We start from the raw sequence: 8,458 nt of genomic DNA, 5'->3' as shown, positions 1-8,458 counted from the left end.
TCAAATTACAAGGTAACGCACACTTACTGTAGAATTTTTAGAAAATAAAAACACGCAAAAATGAGAAAATAAAAATGACCTGTATTCCACCTCACAGAGGAAATAAGCATGTTGGTGTTTACCTTTTTGGTTCTTTCTTTTTATGTGTATAAATATGTAATGTTTACCCCCCAAAAAACACATCAGTTCGCATAATATTTTTAAAGCTGCTTTTTTTCAGCTAGCAGTTAAAAGATTCTTCCATGAAGTCATACAGAATTATCATTAGCATATTTTTCATCGCCTGCTGCTGAATTTTATTTTGCTATTGGAAGTGGAACAGGGTGGTCAATTGAACATTTGATGTGGCAGAATAACCTGATTGAGAAATCAGTCATATCTAGTTTTCTTGGCTGTGGACTCTTCAAGAAAGAATGTGAAGTATTTTCCCCACATCCTCCCAGGAGAGTTGCCAAGGTTCCTGGTTCCGAGGTCAAAGAGAATAGTAGCTGGTTTTTGGGTGGGGGCGTGGGAGCCTTACCTGGGATCAGTGACTTCCAGAACCTGAGAAGAAGGTGGTAATCCTGTGTGTCTGCAGTCAAGTTGATACACATAGAGCATCCCCCCAAACTGCCAAGGGTGGAAAAGCCTGGCATGCAGGTAACCGTGGGGCAGTGGCCAGAAGAAAGACCTCTGAGGGCCAGCTGCTGGGAGAGGACATTGTGAAGAGCAGTTGGAGAAATGGTCCCAGCAAACAGGAAGGACCCACATTCCCCTTGCTGCATCCTGGGTCACACTGTAGAAAGACCTACTTATGTCAAGTTCTTTGTGTGCTTGTTTGGGGATTTTTGCTTTGTTTTGTTTGTAAAATCCAGTAAACCAAGAAACCGTAATAATGATAGGAAACTTCTCACTCACTTGGAAGCAGCTTTAAACAAACTTGGAACATAAATATTTGCATTTCTTTCCCATCTTGGAGTTATCTATCCCTTGCTTACACGTAACACCATGAGGAACATCCATGTGGCTAAACCTTTGTGCTCATCCTTGATCACTGTTCATCTCAAACGGACTTTACAGAGCCCTGGAAGGAATGGCACACTGCATGGTACCAGTTCGCCTGGGTAAAAGGTCCTGGACTCATTCAAGTTGGGAGGGGTGCTGGGGGGACCTGGTTCTTGTCCTGGACCCACCATTAATGTGCTTCAGAGCTCCAGGTAAGTTCTTCTCTCCATGCCTCCATATTCTGGCCTCTGAAGCTCTACATACTCATAAGTCTTTGCCATCGGGAGCCTTTGGTCTATAGGAAGTGTAGACAAACCTCACTGGCAAGCTAAGTGGCATTTCTGTGGAAACGTAAGCAGCACAGCACTCTCCTGTGGGCCCCATTCAAAGCAGATGCCATGGGCTGTGTTGAACGCACGCTAAGTGCCACGTGACCCAGGTTATGTTTGTGCTGGTCCCTCCATCCGGAAGAGTGGCCCTGGTTTCTGCAGGCTGAAATCCTACTGTCCTGTAGGACATACGTGGCCAAAGGAACTGTCCTCCACAGGGCCTCCTCCTTGGTCCGTCAGAAGCCCTCGTACTTCCGCAGGCATCTCAGGCCTTGTGCACGCTCGCTGAAGACAGAGGCTGGGTCTTGGGCATGTCTGTGGGCCCTGCGGGGCCCAGCCCACAATTCTGCAAGTCATGGTACAGCCAAATGTTTTGTGGAACTAAAATTGGGACTGGGCCTAGTTCTGGACAAAGTTTCAGGCTATTTCAGGCCCTGAAAGGGGTGGGGTGAGGAGGGGAGTACTGGACTGGGGCTGGGAGATAAAAGTCCTGAGTGGAATGCCGCCTGGGTTTTACTGACTGGAAGGCCCTCTCTGCACCGCCCTCTTCCCGAGCCCCCGCCTCTCACCCGGCCCCTGCAGGGCAGGGAAACTGTGTACTTGGGACTCTGTGCCACCAGACCCAAGTCCAGACTCCGCCCACTCCTTCCCTGGGTCCCTATAAAGAGGGTAAAGGCCCAAGCTGGTCTGCAGGAAGTCGTTGCAGGGGCAGTGGGAGAGGCCAGTGTCCACGTTCCTGGGCCCCTATTCTTGCTCTTGGTCTAAGAGGTTGTGTTGACCCTTTGTCCAGGCTGTTTGGAGTATGGAAGTGACATGAGCTCATGCTAGAGGCTGAGGCACTCTTTCCTCACTACTGCAGAATGGGACCGATGCAGAGGGTGGGGAGGCCCGAGGTTAACTCTTTTCCTGAGGATGGAGGCCTGCTCACACTGAGTCAGGTGGAGCTTTTACCCCTCAGAAGCTTGCCCAGGCAGAATCCCTGCCCTCAGGAGCAGAGGGAGACTTTCATGAGCAGGACCGACCAGCACGTGGGGCAGCCTCGAGAACCCAGGTCAGCGGTCTGGAGGACTAGGAGGGTGAAATGGTTAACGGTTTGTTGAGAAACAGGGAGAGTCCCTCCTCCAGGGGCCTTGCTGGCTGCAACGCCAGGATCAGAGGCTCCGAGAGTGATGCAATGGAGCCCCCGCCCTGCACACCAGAGAGCGTGAGGGAGGAGGGCCCCCACCCAAAGCAGCCTCCACACAGCCCCCAGCTGACCACTTGCTCTCCTCCAGCTCCCAAAACCAGCCACGGGGCAAGGCCTTTGGGGCGCAGGGGGGTGAGGCCTGCACACCCAAGATTTGAGAAGCTATAGCTTCTGCCTGTCCCACCCCACCCAGTCCCAGCGCTTTTCAGTCCCGGGGTCTCTGCTAGACCCCTGCAGGCATCCGACCCGTCTGGCCGGTGTGTCCTCCCATGTCCCTGTGTATTCAGTCCTGGGAGCTGGCATGCTGTGAGAGGTACAGGCAGGCAGTGCCAGGCCTGGTCCCCTCTTCCTTCTCCTCGCCAGCCTACTCTCCATTGTGTTGGGAGAGATTGTCTGCCAGGGAGTCTCCCAGAAACTTCTAGAGGACTCAAGTCAACACTAAGGGTAGGTGTGTCTACCTGAACTCTGAAGACAAATAGTCATCCTCCTTCCCTCCCAGGCCCCGGGGTTCTGGCGCTATTTCAGGGGTGCCTTGCAGGGGGAGTGCATGGAGAGAAAAAGGGGAAGGGCCCCTCTCTGGACAGGTGTGGGGAGGGCCCAGGTATTTGGACAAAGGCCTTTTCTGTCTGTAAGTTGCTTGCAGACAGGGAAGATGCTTGAGCGGCTGAGGGCAGGCTCGCAGGTGTGGGTCGGGACACAAAGCCCACGCTCAGTAGACAACTGGCCGCAGAGACCCTGGTGGAGGCAGACATCTTGGCCAATTTCACGTTTTTGTGTTGTTGGTAAACTCCCCTTCACCCTCCCCACCCCCCACAGACACACATAGGAAATACAGAGAACAGCACAAAGTAGCACAAAAAAAATCAGATTCCTTGAAAGTTGTTTACAAGGTCCGGCTGCCTTCCCTTGAATGGGCTGCAGCCCTGAGAACCAAAAGACGGTAGGACAGGCCCCCTGTCCAAGCCAGAAAAGGCATGGGAGGAGTTAGAGGGGCTGCTGGCACACAGTATTCAGACCCAGGCCAGGCTGGGTCGGCAGTGGCCATCCCAACCCTCCAGTGCGGGGGGTTCACCGAGGTCAACACGGGCAGAGCCGTCCTTTCCTGAAGAGAGGAGCCTCCTGCTGCAGCAGCTCGGAAGAAGGGCCTAGAGACGATTTCAAATTGTTGACAATGACACAGTCCCCCTGCAGACTTTAGCCTGGACCCATAGCTGAGTAACCTACATTTGCACAATACTGGCAGGCTTGTAACTATTATTTAGTTGGGCAGCCTCCATCACCAGCCCCAGATGGAGCCCTATCACCCAGCTCGGGATGCGGAAACAGAGCCCCAGAAAGGCCCAGGGATCCACCCAGCAGCCAAGTGGGTAGCCAAGTCAAGGTTGGAGGCCCTCTGGGGCTGCCGGGATACACGGTGGACTTTCTCCTCTTCCCCCACACCACGAGCCTCTCACCATGTGACCACTGGAGTTGTGCACATTGTGCGCACGCACACACACACACACACAGAGCTCACGGTGACTCCCCCAGCCCTGCTGAGAGCCAAGACAGTGGCCCACTGCTTACGTTTTCTCCTCCTCTCTCCTGGACCTGGTGCTGTGACCCAACCTTGTCTGTTTTACTGGAAAGCCATTCCCAGCCCGACACACTCTGTTTATACTGCACTAAGTTGGAAACCGCTCAAATGCCCCATGCTAGCAACACAGTTCAGCAAACTTGGATGGAAATACATGGAACACTGGGGAACACTGGTAAAGGCAGGCCCGAGCCGTGTCTGCACGCGGCGAGGTGTTTCTGAAATACTGTAATCTGATCAAAGCCGAAGACAGAAAGATAAGTCTGCCTCTCACAGGTATGTAAACACGAGCTCCTGCAAGCTGATAAGAGTGAGAGTGAACTCTGAAAGATGGAAAGGGATTTTTAATCTTCACAGCTTTTACTTCCTGGAAGGATTATATCCAAAATGCTAGTGAATAGTAAAATGAAGAATAAATGCGAGTGAGGGAGAGGGCCGAGAAGGAAGAGCTGTTCTCTGTCTTGGTGGACTGCCTGTCTCTCAAAGGGGCCAGAACTGCAGAGGACAGGGGAGGGGCCAGAGTGGGCGACAGAATCTCTCAGTGGGAAGTGGGCACAGGCATGCCTGGGGAGGCAGTGAGCGCCCGAGCTGGGGGTGGCAGTGGACAGCTGGGGGTGGCAAGTGGACTTGCCCCTGGCTGTCCCTCGAGGCCAGCAGGGCAGATGTGCAATGGGGAGTCAGGGGCACCCTGCACCTCAGAGGCACCCATGTGGCAGTGCTGGGACAGAGAGAAGATGTGCTGGGCTGGCTGCTGGTGTAGGGCGTGGAGCTGTTCACCTGCCTTCATGCTACTGTTACACTCAGCCATCTTTCTGCACCTTTCATTTCAGAGAGCTCAGCGGGTCCTGGCCCTCGGGAGCTCAAGGGTGTGCTGTGGTCGGGTGCCGGACAGGCAGGGAGCAGTGGGTGTGAAAGGTGCCGACCCGACCCGGGAGAACTTAGGTCGGGGGGCGGGGGGGGACAGTGCATTTCACAGACACATCAACCTCAGCATTTCTCGGCTGCCTCCTTATCTCAGCAGCCCCCCACCCAGACCTGCTTGCCCTCCCATGCTGCCCACTCCCACCACAGCTCTCCAGGCGCTGTAGGCCCTGGCTCCAGCTGCAGCTCTCACTCCGCCCTGCTTTGCACGCTACGCCCCACCGCACTGAAATATTTACAGCTCGTGTAACATGCCAAGCTGTTGCATTTCCCTGGGCTATGCCTTCAGCCGGGAACCCTTCCCTACCTACCTAGCTGCTTATTTGTCAAGAGTCAGCTCAGGTAACAACGCCCTCCGTGAAGTCTTTCTTGCTCATTCCCTAAGTCCTCGCTGCCCCCAGTAGCTTGGGGAGTGGGCAGAATTTCGAATCTGATTGAGCAGATCAAGCCCACGGGTGGTACCAGTGTCGCCAGCATCTCCCAAGTCACAGCTAGCTGCCCTCAGGCTGCGTCTTGCAGAGCGGGTCCCCACTAGTGTCCAGGCCCCCTGGAGACAGCCCCTACCACACAACAGGTTCGCCTGTCCTTTGGAAGTCCCTGCTCTTCCCTAACACCGGCCCCGGGTTGTCTCGTCTGTGTGAGTCATGCTGTTTGGGGGCCGGAGCCCTGGCTGGCCTGTGATGACCCACCGTGCCTACCGGGAGATGGAGGTGGCCACAGGTGCCTCTGAGATCCACCCCTGACTGAGCCATGAGATCCACCCCTGACCTGTGAGTCCACAGTAGTGAAATCTACTGCTTTGGTTTGGGCATAAAAGAGAAACTTCAGGCCCTCCCTGGTGGCGCAGCAGGTTAAAGCGCAGCCCTAAGAAGCTAAAGCCACCTCAGCACGAGTTCGATCCCTGGCCCCGGAGGTGACCCTCATGGCGTGGCAGACCTCTCCTGACCCGCCCGCTGCTCCCCTCAGCAGTGTACTTTGTCAGTTGGCCTGTTCTGCTCCCCACTCTGGTAACAATACCCTCTGTGAAGTCAGAGGATGCACACTGTCTCTGGTGAATCCTCTCACCGCCCCTGCACCTCTGGCCTGTACCCCAGTTCTGTATGCACAAATGAATAAATCTTTAAAAGTAAAAAATCAAGTAAAGAGAATGCAATTCCTAAAAAAACAAAACAGAGAGAGACTTCAGCTCTAGGAATCAGCCTGAAGGCTAAGGCATGTGCAGAACTGGGGGACTAAGAGACGAAGCTCGCGGATAAAGCGAGTCTTAGAAAGCAAACCCCAAAGATAGGTGCACCTACACAAAAGAAAATAAAACACAACAGGAAACCACCTATCCTGACTCCCATGTCTGCCTAGTCAAGGTATGTGGAGTTCTCACCTCTGTTCCCAGTGGCTCTGCCTCTGTTCTTTGAGCCGGCAGCTCTGTGCTTTGCACTTGAAGAATCTGGACAAACCCGCAGGAAGCAAAGAAGGCGAAGAGGGCTGGGAGATGAACAGGAAGGTGCCAGAGTACCCCCTTAGGCCAGAGCCTAGACCCCGACCCCTCAGTCCCTTTTGCTGCTGGAATGTCCCCCGAGAAGGACTTCGGGAGTTCCAAAAGCGTGGGCAGATGAGAGAACCCTAGTCGCTAAACACCAGGTTCTACAGAAGTGTGCATCCTTCCGGGCCATTCTACAGCATATTTCACACGTATGACTCAGGGGTATGGGTGGCAGGGCCGTGGGTTCTTCTGACAGGACTTCTGGGGCGCTGGAGGCCAGTGTGTCACACTCTTCACAACCTTGAACACGTGTGTGTGGTGGGGGATGTCTGTTTAGGTCCTAAAAGAGTTAACACTGGTAGGCTCCTGAATATAAGAAGGCTGGCTGGGGGATGGCTCTGGGGGGAGGGATTTAGGAAAAGAGCATTAGGGAGACTTGAGTTACTCAGCACAGCAGAGACAAATGGAGCTTCCCTGAATCATTCAAGTTGGGAGGGTGAAGGAGAGGGTGGGAAGGGAGAAGGAGGAGGTAGCTAGGTGAGAGGACAGTGGGGCAGGGAGCACTCTGGGGTGGCATGGCCAGCAAGAAGCTCTGGGTGACCAGAAAGCCAAAAAACCTTTTCAGAACATTGCAGAATGTGATTTTAAATTGTTTTCTGGCTGATGTAATCTCTCCCGTGGCCCACAAACCTTCATTAAGAGTTCTGCTACATGTTACAGCATTATTTTTGCAGTTGTTTTGGAAGGGGGTGGGGGTTGAAAGGAGAGAAGTAATGTCCCATACTGAACGCGCAAGAACGAAAGAAACAGCCACAGATTAGCGAATAAAACTTCAATGTGAGACAGAAAACTAGAGCCAGAGGTAATCACGGGTATCTCAATTCCAGTGTGCTCACGCCTCTTGTAAGGCTCAGAAATCCCTAGGAGGGCACTGGACTTTCAAAAAGACTTGGAGTTCCAGCCCATGTCACAGGACTCTCAAAGGACGAGCCTCCTCAGTTGACATTAGGTGACAAAGGTTTGGCCTTTGCAGCGGGACAAAGCCTTGCAAAACAAACTGCCTCTGGCACCTTTACTAGGTGGGCTTTTAACCGCAGACAGCACACTAGGTAGACTCTGCAAAGCGCATGAATGGCTCGCCAAGGTCCTGGGCGCTGGGCTGGGCTGGGAGCCAGCAGAGTCTAATGCTTGAGGAGAGGCCAGGGATGGAGCAGAAAGGCCATTTTCACTCCGACCCTTTATCCTCCGACCCATTTGCCCCATCCCAAAGGCTAGATAACATTAATTTCTGCAGCCAGAAGGTCTTGTAAACAGGCAAGGCCCAAAGGAGACAGTGGTGGAGGAGGTCATAAAGGATCGCAGAGAAAACGCACTACTCCTTGTCTGTTCTGCCCACCCCTATCTGGAGTCAAAAAAGCAAAAGGGACCCCTTGGGAAGGGGGTCTGGCCCCAAGGGGCAGTGGGTGTGTGGGTTGCCTCAGGCTCTACACGTTTCCTAGAATTGGCTGTACAGTGAGTCGTGTGGATCCCTGGTTTTTGCCCCCAGGTATTTCCCTTAGGTCCTTGTGAAATCTCGCTGGGCACCCCACCCGTCAGAGCCTCCCCCAGTTCCGCGGCTTCCTTGCGGGGCCCACGCGCCGGTCACAGGGCTGATGGCGCCACCTGGTGGCACAAAGGTGCCTGTGCCGCTTGGGTATTTCACCAGCGAGCAGGGACGATGGAGGGGAGTGGCTTCGGCGGCCAGGCCAACGTGGTGACGTCACGACCCGGCGCCATTTCGCCCCGCCTCTTCTCCCGCCCCGGAGCTGCCAGTACTTGACGTGGCGTCACCTCCCTCTACCCTTACTTTGCGTGCGTGTGTGCGTGCGGCGGAGGTGGCGGCGCGGGCCGGTCCGAGCTCCGCGCTGCTGCTTGGGGTGCTCCCGGGGTGGCCGTCGCTGTCCCGCTGTCTTGGACTGCCGAGCGGGCCCGGCGCGGGCCCC

Source organism: Condylura cristata, unplaced genomic scaffold, assembly GCF_000260355.1.
Source record: "Condylura cristata isolate star-nosed mole 26May11 unplaced genomic scaffold, ConCri1.0 scaffold00026, whole genome shotgun sequence".
NCBI lineage: Eukaryota > Metazoa > Chordata > Mammalia > Eulipotyphla > Talpidae > Condylura > Condylura cristata.
The sequence above is the reverse complement of the archived record's forward strand: the minus strand, read 5'-3'. Positions refer to the sequence as shown.